General features: G+C 34.7%; 1 long non-coding RNA gene across 2 annotated transcripts in view; it reads left to right on the forward strand.

The window, feature by feature from the left end:
• The window catches only part of LOC147916852 (uncharacterized), a 168,104-nt gene extending 161,258 nt beyond the window's left edge, over nt 1–6,846 (forward strand). For both annotated transcript variants that reach the window (XR_015552489.1, XR_015552488.1), the window contains 2 exons: nt 5,746–5,806; nt 6,122–6,846. This is a non-coding gene — a long non-coding RNA (uncharacterized LOC147916852). The remainder of the gene's footprint in view (nt 1–5,745; nt 5,807–6,121) is intronic.
• Nucleotides 6,847–13,442: the final 6,596 nt, after the last annotated feature.

Genomic DNA, 13,442 nt, shown 5'->3' on the forward strand with positions numbered 1-13,442 from the left:
CTCCAGAGTTCACTCCATTAATGTTATAAGTAGAAAAAAATACTGCAGTATTTTATGCCTTCTTTACACCCACTCACCAATTTAAGCAACAAAATACCTCAAAAAGCTAGAGGCACTAAAATTTCATTGATTTAATTGAGCCAGGAGCAGCAACCAGATTTTCTATCTTTAAAAGCAGATAACACTGCATCTGTCTTATTCAACAAATGGTACAGTCTCTGGAAAATAAGAGATGTTTAATAAGTATTTTTGAATGAATTGATAAACATCAATAATCTGGACACCAAGAGACAACATGATAACAGATAGATGGTGGGGGGGGGGGCGCTTGAATTTGTGAAATACTCCAGAGATTATTCCAAACTCTCTCTGAGTGGGAAGGAAGCATTTGGAGGGACTGCACATATAGAAGTGCCTTTTCCTCCTGATTAATACAATGGGACTTCTAGAATGAGAGGAGAGCTGCTGCTACCTAATCTAGTCCATTTGGTCACTGTATTAATTGGCTTGAGCTGCTATAAATCAAAATACCATAGACTGGATGTCTTAAACAACAAAATCTTATTTTCTCACATTTCTGGAAGCTGGAAAGTCCAAGATCAAGGTGCCAGCAAATCTGGTTTCTGGTGAGAGCTCCCTTCTTGGTTTGTAGACAGCTGCCTTCTCTCTGTGTCCTCATATGGCCTTTCCTTGGTGTGTGCAGAGAGAGACAAAGAGAGAGAGAGAGATCTCATCTTCTTATAAGGTCACCAATCCTGTCAGATTAGGATCGCACCCTTAGATGTTATTTAATCTTCATTACATCCTGAAAGCCCTGTCTCCAAATATAGTCACATTGAAGGTTAGGGCTTCAAGGTATGAACTGGGTGGTGGTGGGGGGAGGTGGTGGGAAGGTGCACAATTCAGTCCATAGTAATCACTTTTCCTCTCAGTTCTGCCACCTTATGAGTCCTTCAGCATCTGTTAATAGCCACATCCTCCCTCTACCAAACTAATTCTTCCTTACAATGTAACCCAAAGTATTTAAGTATTTTTAGAAATATTTTTCTAATTATGAATCTAATCATGTCACTTCATTTCTTAATGTCATTTTAGTGACTGTTCATCACCAAACTCCTTAACAAGAACTAACTGCATCTACTATCGCGTCATACTAAATTATTCCTGGCCCTATCTCATAGTTTCCATCTCTTGAGCTGGCATTTTAAGCAGGATATACATATCTCCAAATGGACATTTCTGTGGCAGACTATAAAAAGACTAGAAAAAGAATGAATTTGGAATATCATTTGTTTTTTAAATATCAGTTTCCATATTGATAAAAGAGAAAGAGTCAATTTATTTTTAAATTGCTGGTAAGAATTCAAAATGGTACAACACTGCTGTGGATAAACTTAGCAATTTCTAGCAATATGATATAGTCAATCGCCCTTTGACCCAGAAATTTCACTTCTAGGAAGCTCTGTCACTTGGCAGAATTAGGAAAAGATACATATGCAAAGCTATCCATTAAAGCAACAATTTTAACATTCTGGAAACAACCCAAATGCTCATCCATCAGGTACTAGTTAAATCAACTGTGGTACATCCATATAATAGTACCATACAGAAATGAGGACTATTACTATTCACCACCATAGAGTGACCTCCAGAATATATTATTAACTGTAAAAAGAAAGGTGGAGAAAAGTATGCATAGAATGCTACCAATTATCTAAAGGGATATGTGCATATTTTTGTGTGGGCATGACTATATTTATCTATATTTTTGGAAATGGAAGAAAAAAACAAAAACTGAAAACTGGTTACTGTTAGTTATAGGAATGGAACAGTCTGGAAGAGCTAGAGACAGTAGATGCACTTTTCTGAATATATCTTTTTTCTAATGTTGACTTTGGAACAATGTTATTATTTTAATATTTATAAGACAAATTTAAATAAAAGCAACACCTAAAATTGAAAGCAAAATGAAATGAATGAGCCCATGTATCAATTCAGAGTTTTTCCACACAGGGAGGTATTCCTTGAAATGATTTTAAACCCAGTAATTAGTCTGCTTGCCTAGTGGAGTATTTAATATGGACATAAGAAGCCAAAAATAAATTAAACTATTTTAGCAATCATAATGTAAGTTGAAGTGTGGCGATTGCTATTCCGAGACAATGGTCTATATATTTGTAATATATATATTATATACGCTATATGTGTGTGTGTGTGTGTATTTTGTAATAAAGAAAAATATATATGTTGATGTTGTTTAGGATAGGATTTTGAGCATGGGAAAAAGATGATACACTTTTAAAATTGAAAGGATCAAGTAAAAATCTTGTAGTTCTTAATTTAACTGGGAGTATCATTATGAAGTAATAATGTATTTTAGCAATTAAAGTAAGAATTTATTCATCTCTGTTCACTGAAAAAAACCTAGAAAAATATGACCAACCTCTAGGAACCCTTAGCCACCTAGGTTATAGTATCTATATAACATTTTCCAATAAAAGGAATAGTGCTCCTTGGAGAAATGGCTTGTTTCAGTTCTGGGTTAGGATATAAAAAAGCATGCAAAATAATTCTGGAACATATTATCATATCAGACAGTAAGAAAGTTATCAAAGACTCTTGGTAGGGTCATGGCAGAATTATTCGGAGGCAAACTTGAAGAAAATGTCCCTTGTCAAAGAAGAGACAATTCAAAATTAATGAGAGTAATAATTGCAGTGGTTTGCAACTCATCAAATACAATTAAATGCATGAGTTCATAAGGATACATAAAGTAGCTTTGGATTATGCTAGGAAACCAATTCACTACTTTATTTTTTTCCAGCTTTATTAAGGTATAATTGACAAATAAAATTGTGATATATTTAAAGTGTACTATGTGATGATTTGACCTATATATACACGTTGTGAAATGATTGCCACAATCAAATTAATTAACACGTCCATCACCTTACAGTTACCTTTTTTTGTGAGAGGAACACTTAAGATCCACTATCATAGCAAATTTCAAGTATACAATACAGTGTTATTAAATATAGTCACCATGCTGTACATTAGATCCTCAGAACTTATTTATTTCCAATTCACTATTTTAAAAATGGAAGATAAACAAACATTTATTTTGCTTTTCTTGTAAAAACCATACCTCGCATAACCATGTCACTGATGATTGAAGTATCTCTTGATAAAAGTATTCCAGCTAATAATTAAAGAAAATAAAGTACAATTGAAATATTACTGCTATCCAATCCCCATGACATAGTGGATCTCGGCAATGATATCAATGTTGGTTAACCTTAGAAAAAGACAGAGGACCAGAGTTTATGTGCATCTTCAGGAATTACGCAATAATACCTATGAAGTATTCCTGTAAAAAAAATTGAACAAATCTTTGGATATAACTACAGATGTACAGGAAATACAGTGGCAGAGAATCATTACAGTGGTAGACATTCTCAGACAATCCAGACTATGGAAAACTTTATAGGTCAAATTACCTGGTTCATCAACAAATAAATTACAAGAAAAAGTAAAGGGAGGGAGACATATAGATTGGAAGAGATGTAAGAGATAAAACAATCAGTTGAAATTTATGGACTATATTTGAATTCTGATATAAACAAACTGAAAAAAATGAGACATTCAGAGAAATTTTAACATGAGCTGGTGTTTGATGAAGTTAAGGAATTATTATTAATTTTATTTTAGGTGTGATAATAGTCTTGTGTTTATGATTACAAAAGCATTATCTTTAAAGATACATACAGGAATATCTATGAATGGAAAGATATGAGTTGTATCTGTTTCAAAAGAATCCAGAGAGTAGAGAGGGTGCTTTGGTTAGAGATAATGAAACAATATTGATTGTGAACTGATAATTATTGAAACTACATGAAGCAACTTTTATATTTTTTGAAACTTTCATAGTAAAAATTAAAAGTTTTTGATAGTATTTTCAAGTGTTGGGAGGATAAAACTGTATAAAGTATGGATATTCATTTATGGGAAAATAATAACTTCCCTGCTTTTCTTAAAAGGTTACGTGCAAGTTAACTTTGGAAACATCTAAACCCCATGGAAATATAAGAATTAATTATAAAATAAGTATAAATTATGCATTAAAAAATTACCCATAAGTATTAATGTATGCTATTATTATTTAAGCTCTGTATTCAAACAACAAATGTGTTGTGGAGATAACTTGAAAAAAATAAATCCAAATAGCACACACTTATATGGCAATACTTACACCCTGAAAATAATGAAACTGCCAAATTTATTACTTAATACCAATGTTGTTGGGCATAATCCTGATGTGACATATAAAAGGAATGTGATTTGTCTGTTTCTTCCAGTCTTTCAAATAGGCAGTTTACTGAAAATCTAGATATTTTGATGTAATCCAACTGCAAACCAAGTGAAATTTTCAAAAGAGTAAGCAATAAAGGGGCAAATTATGAATCAGCACCAAATCTTATTACAATCATATTTGTATGAAAAAGAATAAAGCAGGTGCATTTCTTCTTGGAATAGTGAATGAATTACAGCTCCAATAGAAACCTTTGAAGTTTTATTATTTAAATTTTGGATGCGTCTAAGTAGACTCTTCTAAGCCCAGTGACAAAATTCACCAAGTAGAAATCAGACGACTAATTCCATAGTTCATTCCATGCTGTGTGCAGAGACCTCTAATTAAGTACCTTTTCCAGCCATTTCACTGTAGCAGGAGCCTTGGTTTGGACTTAATATTGTTCATCATTATATTTGTTCAAGTACCTCATATAGTGCCCGGAATGGAGTGTTTGCTCAGAAATTATTTATTGAATATCTGATGAGCGTTTTATCACTCCCTTAGAAATAACTTTCCTACTATGTGTCTTGATGGGATGTGATTGGATAAGTTAAGGTACTATTAGCTGATGATTAATTTCAGGTATCAAACTTTTAATGCAAAATCTTATGCAAAGAATGAACTGCTTATATTGGAATTTGGCTAGTTGAGAGAAAATTTGGAGAGACACTTTAGGTAATTTCCAGAAATCCTTTAATAAGATTATATAGATGACTGTCCAAGTAGCATTCTTAAGGTTAAGACCAACCTCTGGTAAATAATTGCCTTGGTTCCCTGAATTACCTATAAAACAACAATGAGGTAGAAATGCTATGGGTAAAGCTAATTCAATTGCATACATATCAAATTAGATACTTATTACAGTCACTAGATTTCCCTCTGCACTTCATGGAGATATACCTAAGAGCAATAAAAGGTAGCTAGCTGAGGGGCCGGCCTGGTGGCACAAGTGGTTAAGCACATGCTCTGCTGTGGCAGCCCAGGGTTCGCCGGTTCGGATCCCAGGTGTGACTGACGAAGCGCTTGGCAAGCCATGCTGTGGCAGCATCCCATATAAAGTGGAGGAAGATGGGCACGGATGTTAGCCCAGGGCCAGTCTTCCCCAGCAAAAAAAAAGAGGAGGATTGGCAGATGTTAGCACAGGGCTTATCCTCCTCACAAAAAAAAAAAAAAAGCTAGCTAGCTGAGATAGGTTTTTGAATATGTTTTCCTCTCAATGGGTTAAGCAATTGTTTTCTTGAAAACAGCATACACTGTATTTATGCAGCAATTGAAGTATGCATTATATGTGGCTTTTATTAAGCATTAAATGGGAAAGATAGTTTGATTCACCAAAAAACTACTTTAGAGACCTTAACCAAAGACACCATGTTTCTTTATTTTTATTCCTCTAGGCAATGAACTTGTGGGCAGCACAAAGTAAGATGAATGACAGAGCTATAGACTATAGCTGAGGTAAGAATTACATAATTGCAATTCACACAGATAACATTTTCCTGAACTGCCACTACCTCCCACAGTTGATATCCTCCATTTCTGAAATTATCCTACAGTTTTATCTACCAATGGGCTATAATAAAATTCAGAGAAATGTATAGTTGAGAGTTGAAAAGATACTAAAAAAATAAATACGCCTTGCTTTGATTTGCAATTTCACTATATAAAATCAATAATCCAAAAGATTCTCTCTCTCTGTGTTTTCTAACACTTGACAGATAAATAAAGGTTAGTTTCGATGAAATTGTTTTAATTACATAATATTTTTTCCAGGCATGAGACTAATATCAAGGCTTGGAGCCATCACACCTGGGATAAGATTCTGGCTGTCGCTTATTAAATACCGGGAATATTAAACTGGTTGCAACTTCCCTGAGATTTTGACCACTTGCTGTATTATGGAATGATAGAAGTACAGGACAAAAGCCTGGAATGGGGGTAAAACTTTGCTAATTCAGTCCAAGCAAACTCCCGGATAAACCACCAATCAAAAAGAAACAGATGCTGAGGCATGAACTTCTCTTTCCACAGTTTGGATCTACATAATGTTCTCAAGGGTCATTTTCTTTGATTTAGTAAATGTAGCCTAATTGCAAAACCGAGCATTTTCTCATTCCCTTAGGATTAGCTTCTTTACTATATTTCTTGATGGGAAGTATATTTCTTATATTTCTGTGGGGTTTAGATGTTTCCAAAGTTAACTTGCATGTAATCCTTTAAGAAAAGCTGGGAAGTTATTATTTTCCCATTTTAGAAACGAGGAACCTGATGCTCAGAGATGTTAAGTAGTTTGCCCAATAATTGACACCTAATAAATGACAAAGTCATGTCTTCTAACACTTTCATTTCACTCATTTACTTATCTATTAATTTAATCAATAAATATTTATGTGACACATTCTGTGTTCCAGGCTGTATATGAAACGTGTGTATGACAATGAACAAGGCGGGGAATACAGACAATAAATCTAATCAGACAAATAAATACATAATTATAATGTGACAAATGTAACGAATGACAGAATAACATATGAAGAACTTTCTAAATGAGAGACTTTTTAGCAGAAAGTAGAAATATGTGAATGAGCCAGACAAGAGAGGATGGAGCGTGTATTTCAGGCATGTAGAACAATATTTGTGAAGGCTTCTCACCTGATCTTTTCTATTGCCCCTCAACGCCATAGTTAGAATACTGTATTTGCGAGGGTGAGTGGGTGGGTCTATGCCTCTACTGCGGGCCATGGCTTCTCGAAACTCCACTAGCTGTGTCTAGCAATGTCTTTAGTACAGCTTATTTGTGAATGTAGAGTGGGATGGATGGGAAAGGGAGAAAAGAGAGAGGACTTATGTTTGGTGCCCTTTATGTTCATGTTGAGAGAATTTAGTCATCAATGATTTCCACTCCACTCTGCTAGCCCTGTGACTTTGGCAAGACCCAGTCACCTAGTGTGAAGGGAAAGGGTCAATATCAGCAAAAGTCTACATAGATGCTGGCTCCTATGATTCCTTGCAAAATGGAACACACAAAAAGTACTCTCGAAGGATGATAGCAAGATGATACCCCTGGGGCGTTTCCCAAAGAGCTGCAATTTCATATTGTTTTCTCAAGATGAGTCTTTTTTTTTTCTGAGGAAGATTAGCCCTGAGCTAACATCTGTGCCAGTCTCTTCCTCTTTTTTTGCTTGAGAAAGATTAGCCCTGAGCTAACATCTGTGCCAGTCTCCCTCCAGTTTGTATGTGGGTTGCCGCCACAGCATGGCTGACTAGTGGCGTATGTCCACACCCAGGATCCAAACCCACTAACCTTGGCCACCAAAGTGGATGGAGCATGCCGAACTTAACCACTACACCAAGGGGCTGGCCCCTCATGACCATTCTTGACAATGGTATTCTGCCATCAAGGAGACCTGTAAGAATTTCCTTAAATCACCGAAAACATGCATAAATTCTTTGAATATCAAGATCTATTTTTCTCATTAACATTTAAGTCTGAGGAAAGATAAAGTATTTTCAGCAAAAAAATAGAAGAAATGGACATATTTAAAAGATCTCAAAAAGAGAGTGCTTCAGTCTCATGTCATTCAAATACTCAAATATTTTCACAAGTGGTATTCTTATAATTTTAATAAAATTTATGTGTAAGAAGGCAAAGTGAAAATTTTAATATTTTTATTGAGGTATTGTTTGCATACTATAAAATTTACAATTTGATGGTCTTTATTAAATTTATAGAGTTATCCAACCATCACCACAACCTTATTTTAGAACATTTCCATCACCCTCCAAAATTCTCTCAAGCCCATTTACAGTTAACTCCCACTCCCACTCTCAGCATTAGACAGCCACCAGTCTGCTTTCTGTCTTTATACATTTGCTTGGAAAAGAGAAATTTACTGAAATGATTCGGTACGTTCTGTGCCTCACCTCCAACTGCAGCTAAATGACACGGCAAGGTTCTGAGCACAAGAGCATTTTAGGCCTTGTCTTTCCATATCACTCAGAGTTATTTGGGTTTTTGAAACTTGGGAGTGGTAGGCAGAATAATGCCCTATCCTCCGAAAGTGTCCACATTCTAATCTCTGGAACCTGTAAATATGTTAAGTCACATGGCAAGGGAGAATTAAGGTTGCAGATGGAATTGAGATTGTTGATCAGCTGACCTTGAGATCAGTAGATGATTCTGTATTATCTGGATGCCTCCAATGTAATCGCAGGCATTCTTAAAAGTGAAGAGAGAGGCAGGATAGTCAATGACAATGTGGTATAACATAAAAATGACTCAACCAGCCATTGCTGGCTTTGAAGATGGAAGGGGGGCCTCTAGAACCTGGGAAAATCAAGGAAATGGATTCCCTTTAGACCTTCCAGAAAGAACACAGCCCTGCTAATATCTTGATTTTAACCAAGTGAGACCCATTTCCTACTTCTGACCTTAAGAACTGTAAGATAATAAATTCATGTTGTTTTTAAGCCACCAAACTTTTGGCAATTTGTTAGAGCAGGGCAAAGCTGTTAATTACATAATGTTAGGGGATAGGACAAGTGCCTGTTTTTCCTCATGGCAGAATACTAGTTTTCAAACAGCCTGTGAAATCTGGTGACTAAAAAAGGGACCTACTAATTCTAATTGATATCCTCTAGATATGAATTTCTATGAGATATTATTTCCCTATTGCCTGTAGATATTCATTTAGTATTATTGGTGGTATGATTCTGCTAGAAAAAATTTTTTCTCAACTTTAATTTAGCTTACTCAAGAGTTTCTGAAATCTCTGCTTAGACTTTTCAGTCTTCCAGTTGTTCATTTCTGATGGATTTAATCACACTCTTGCATTACTCTTGCATTACAAAGTCAAGAATTTTGCCAAAGGGTGTGAGGGAATTTCTATGCAAATATTGGGGCTTTCCCACTATGGTTTCCTATTTTTTGGAGGGGTTCCTATTCATTTTCCAGCTGTTCAGGTAGCCCCAAATTCTGACCTCTAGCTCCTTAGATGAATAAGCCTGCTGCTGTCTGCAGATAAATACACATGCTTTCCAGGGCAATTTCTTTTTTCAGTGATTATCTCTTTAAACTTTGGGACTAGTTGGATGAAGTTTGAATCCTGACTCTGGCACCAACCTGTCAGTGGGGCTGTCTCAGGTAAGTCACTTAACACTTGTGAACCTTATGTCTTTCTTTTGTAAACTAGAGAAAATATAATCTACCAGGATGAGTTGATTTTAGGATTCAAGATTATTAGGTACATATATATTTACATATTTTCCCTAGGAACAAGGATTCGGTATTCGTTAATTTGATGTTCATAGCAACTATATAGAACATTACTACTGGGAATATTGAGAATCGATTGTATACATAGAATTTATTCTGGTTATTGACAGAATGTTAATATTATGTAAACTACACTGCCATTAACAAAAGAAGAAATTCGTTGATGCTTCTCTTCATTTTTAAGGACACTTCATGGTAGTAATACATTATAATTGTCTATACATCTCATAGTCTGGTACATAATCACATCCTTACCCCTAACTGCAAGTGATACTTGGAAATATATTCTTTTAGCTCAGCTAAAAGTAGGCTGTTTGTTTTCATAAGGAAAAACAGGAGGTAGGATAATAAGAAGCAAACTACAGTCTCTGCTATATAGGCAGTGATAAGAATAATTCAAAAGAAGTAGAAGATGCAGCTTATCCTTATAGAAGCACTCAAATTTAATTGAGAAACTGAGACTATCGTGTAGAGATCAGAACATTTAAAATATAATCTAATAGGGGCTGGCCCGGTGGCATAGTGGTTAAATTCACGTGCTCTGCTTCAGCGACCCAGAGTTCGCGGGTTCAGATCCTGAGCGCAGACTGATGCACCACTTGTCAAGTCATGCTGTGGCGGCGTCCCACATATAAAGTAGAGGAAGATGGGCACAGATGTTAGCCCAGGGCCAATCTTCCTCAGCAGAAAGAGGAGGATTGGCAACTTATGTTAGCTCAGGGCTGCTCTTCCTCACACACACACAAAAATAATAATAATCTAATGGTATGGGTTTTAAGGAACAAAGAAACAATATGAGAAAAGGGCAGCCTGTCTACAATGAGAAAATAGAAATAGGCACTGAATAAGCATTTATTGAGTATGTGACAGAATAAACGTGTAATTAAATGTTAAATTCAAAGATAACCAAACACGACTACTAAAGGTAAGATATTTAGCACTCTTTTTGTTTGTACAATTGACGTAATAAGATGAACTTAATATCACCTAAATTTTTGACAAATTGGGGAAACACTGGATATCTTAATGTGCAATCTTCATTGAATGATATCCTATATCCTAAAACTAATCAAAACCTTAAAAGTTTATCTTATCCTTTCATTTTAGCCTGGTAAAGAATTGTCATCCCCATTTTATAGCCAAGGGTTGTTAAGTATTTTATCAATAGGAAATCTCTTAATAAGTCATCATTCAGAATCTAGAGACACAAGTGATTTCTTTCAGTGAGTAACATCTCCATTTTATTGCTTATAAATGTTTGTTAACACTTTTGTGACTTTGGGTAATAATTTATATATGGAAAGCAATTTTTTAAGTTGATCTCTATCCTTTCTCAAAAGGGATAAAGGTGAAGTGTTTTAAGTATTTCGAGGAATTCTTGGCCATAAGTTAGTAAGAAATGTCCCAAGTGCAAATACCTTCTTCTCCCCCAAACAACATTCCTTCTCACAAAGCTTATAGATATGGCATCTCTAGAAACAAAACCAACCTCTTCCCATGTGGGAAGATAGTAACAAAAAAGTAACTTTAAAAACAGAACATTTAAATCTTTGTGCCATGTGTATGTAGGAGGTAAATATTGGTGTAGGTGCCATGAAGTATGAGCGAGTCAGGAGAAAAATGATATCAAAGGCAGAATTAGAACTTAACAGACTATTTCTTTTTGCATCTCTGTCTATTCTTTTAGGAAGAGAAGGAAATAATAGGTCTTCTACTGGATGAAGAGCCACTTGCAGAGATAGCAAAATGATATACTGTAACTAGTGTTTTTATTTTTGAGAATGTCCCATGTGCTTATGAATTCCTTGGCATAGTTAGGTCATTTATGGTGTTCCTTTGTGCTGATGATGTTATTTTTAAAAGATGACTAATGATTATTACATTCATTGAAGTAGCAAGAATTGGTTTATTGCCTGGGCTTTGGAACAAGTTAACAGAACAAATTCTTTTAAGTACAGAAAACAAAAATGCTTTTGCATGCAGGTGAAAATTAGAGGTACTGATAAATCTATTTGAGATTGCATTGCTAGAGGGCAAACTTTTTAGCTAACAACTTTGTACCATATGGGTAGGAGTTCCACAGCAAATCCACTAGGGAGTTTCTAGTGTCTTTCTCATTGCATTCTCTATGTACCATTCTGAACTTTAAAGGGAAAGCTCCCTCAGAGTGGAAGGAAAGTTAGGAGTAATAAACTTGTAAGCTGTTAGAGCCTAAAGTCCTTTCTTTTAAAGGTCATTGAGCCTCCTTCTCTCATTTTACACTTAAAGAAACTTCATCCTGTGGAGATGAAGAAGGTGAATCCAATCATCCAAAATCGTGTGGTCAGGTGAAGGCATATTCAGAACTAGGTATCCTTCTCTTGATCGTCAGTCTAGACCTGAATCTCCAGCAAGGTGTTTCATTTAAAGAATGCCAAAGCCAAAATATTCTCTGACAAGATCAAGGGCGTTGTTAGAAGTGTTGCCCTCTCATTTCTTAGAAGCAAATTTTTATTGGGCTAGAAATAGGTGGTTCTCTTTTTTGTTGTTTGAATTTCGAAATACTTTGTCCTTTTTTTTTTCTGGTCTTCCCTTTGCTCTTTTTCAGCATACTGCTTTCCTTATTGGGTTTCTAGTAACCTGGGAACCTATATCTAAGGCAAGCTTAGAGCTAGAATGTGATTATGTATATGTAAAAATAATATGGATAATCAACAACAATTAAAACGATGGAACCAATTGGATTTCCTCTTTAATTTTGCCACTTAGACTTTCAGCCTCTAACTTAAATCTCATTTTTATTAGTCTTTAAAATCCCGTAAACCCGAGTAGTACTTTTCTAATCTATCTTTGTTGCTACCATTCCAAGCTCTGCCTTGCTACCTCCTGCCACCTGTTCTTAATGTTGTATTCTAATTTATTTATGTATTATATGTATATTTAATTATATTTTATTAAAATCTGCCCAAATATTTTGTTGAAAAATGCATAAAATATATATAGCTATCGAGAATGTGAATTTCTTAAGTGCAAGGATTTTATGAAAAAAATCATCTTTATATTCCAAGCATCTATATTGACTCCAATAAATAGATGTTAGTAGGTGTCTTGATATCCTCATATATTTGCATTTTATTTTCGTGCTATCCTCTTATATTTGTATGCCTTAAAAAATACAGATAGACTCATTAAGAGTCCTATATAAACTATATATTTTTAACATGTGATATCATTTTCAAAGATTGGAAAGTACATAATTACATTTGTAAACAATTTAACTAACTCTCATGAACTTTCATATATACACATTTTTTCCCCCAGGGATAAAAATATCCTCACCATATTTGTTGATTCATTTTGGAATAATTGCATTCATTTTGTAAAACTAAATTGTTTCTCTGGAAAGAGATAATATTAAATGCATTATTCACTTAGTTTTAAATTTGTGATTTAAAACATACTTTGCTTTCCTTAAATTGCTGTTCTGAGAAAGTAAATGCCACACATGAATGCACACGTCTATACACACACACAGATACACACTTGTCTTCTGTTTTGCACAATTGAGTATTTTATTTAGTGTTTTGGTAAAATAAGAGGTTGGACAAATTAGAGAAAAACTGTTAATGAAAATTATGCTTCCCCTTAGTGCTAACACTAATGGTTAGATATTTTATTTTAATGTCCTTCTATGTTTTATCTTTCTGGACAGAGCAATAAGGTAAAGCATTATATTTATCTAAAATAGAAAACTAAATTATATCCCCAGAGGCCAAAAAAATGGCAATGTAATGGTTGTAGAAGAATCAAAAATCAAATAGCTAATTGCTAAACAAATGA

This window comes from Ceratotherium simum, chromosome 6, assembly GCF_057802395.1.
Source record: "Ceratotherium simum simum isolate JZ-2026a chromosome 6, ASM5780239v1, whole genome shotgun sequence".
In the NCBI taxonomy this organism is placed as follows: domain Eukaryota; kingdom Metazoa; phylum Chordata; class Mammalia; order Perissodactyla; family Rhinocerotidae; genus Ceratotherium; species Ceratotherium simum.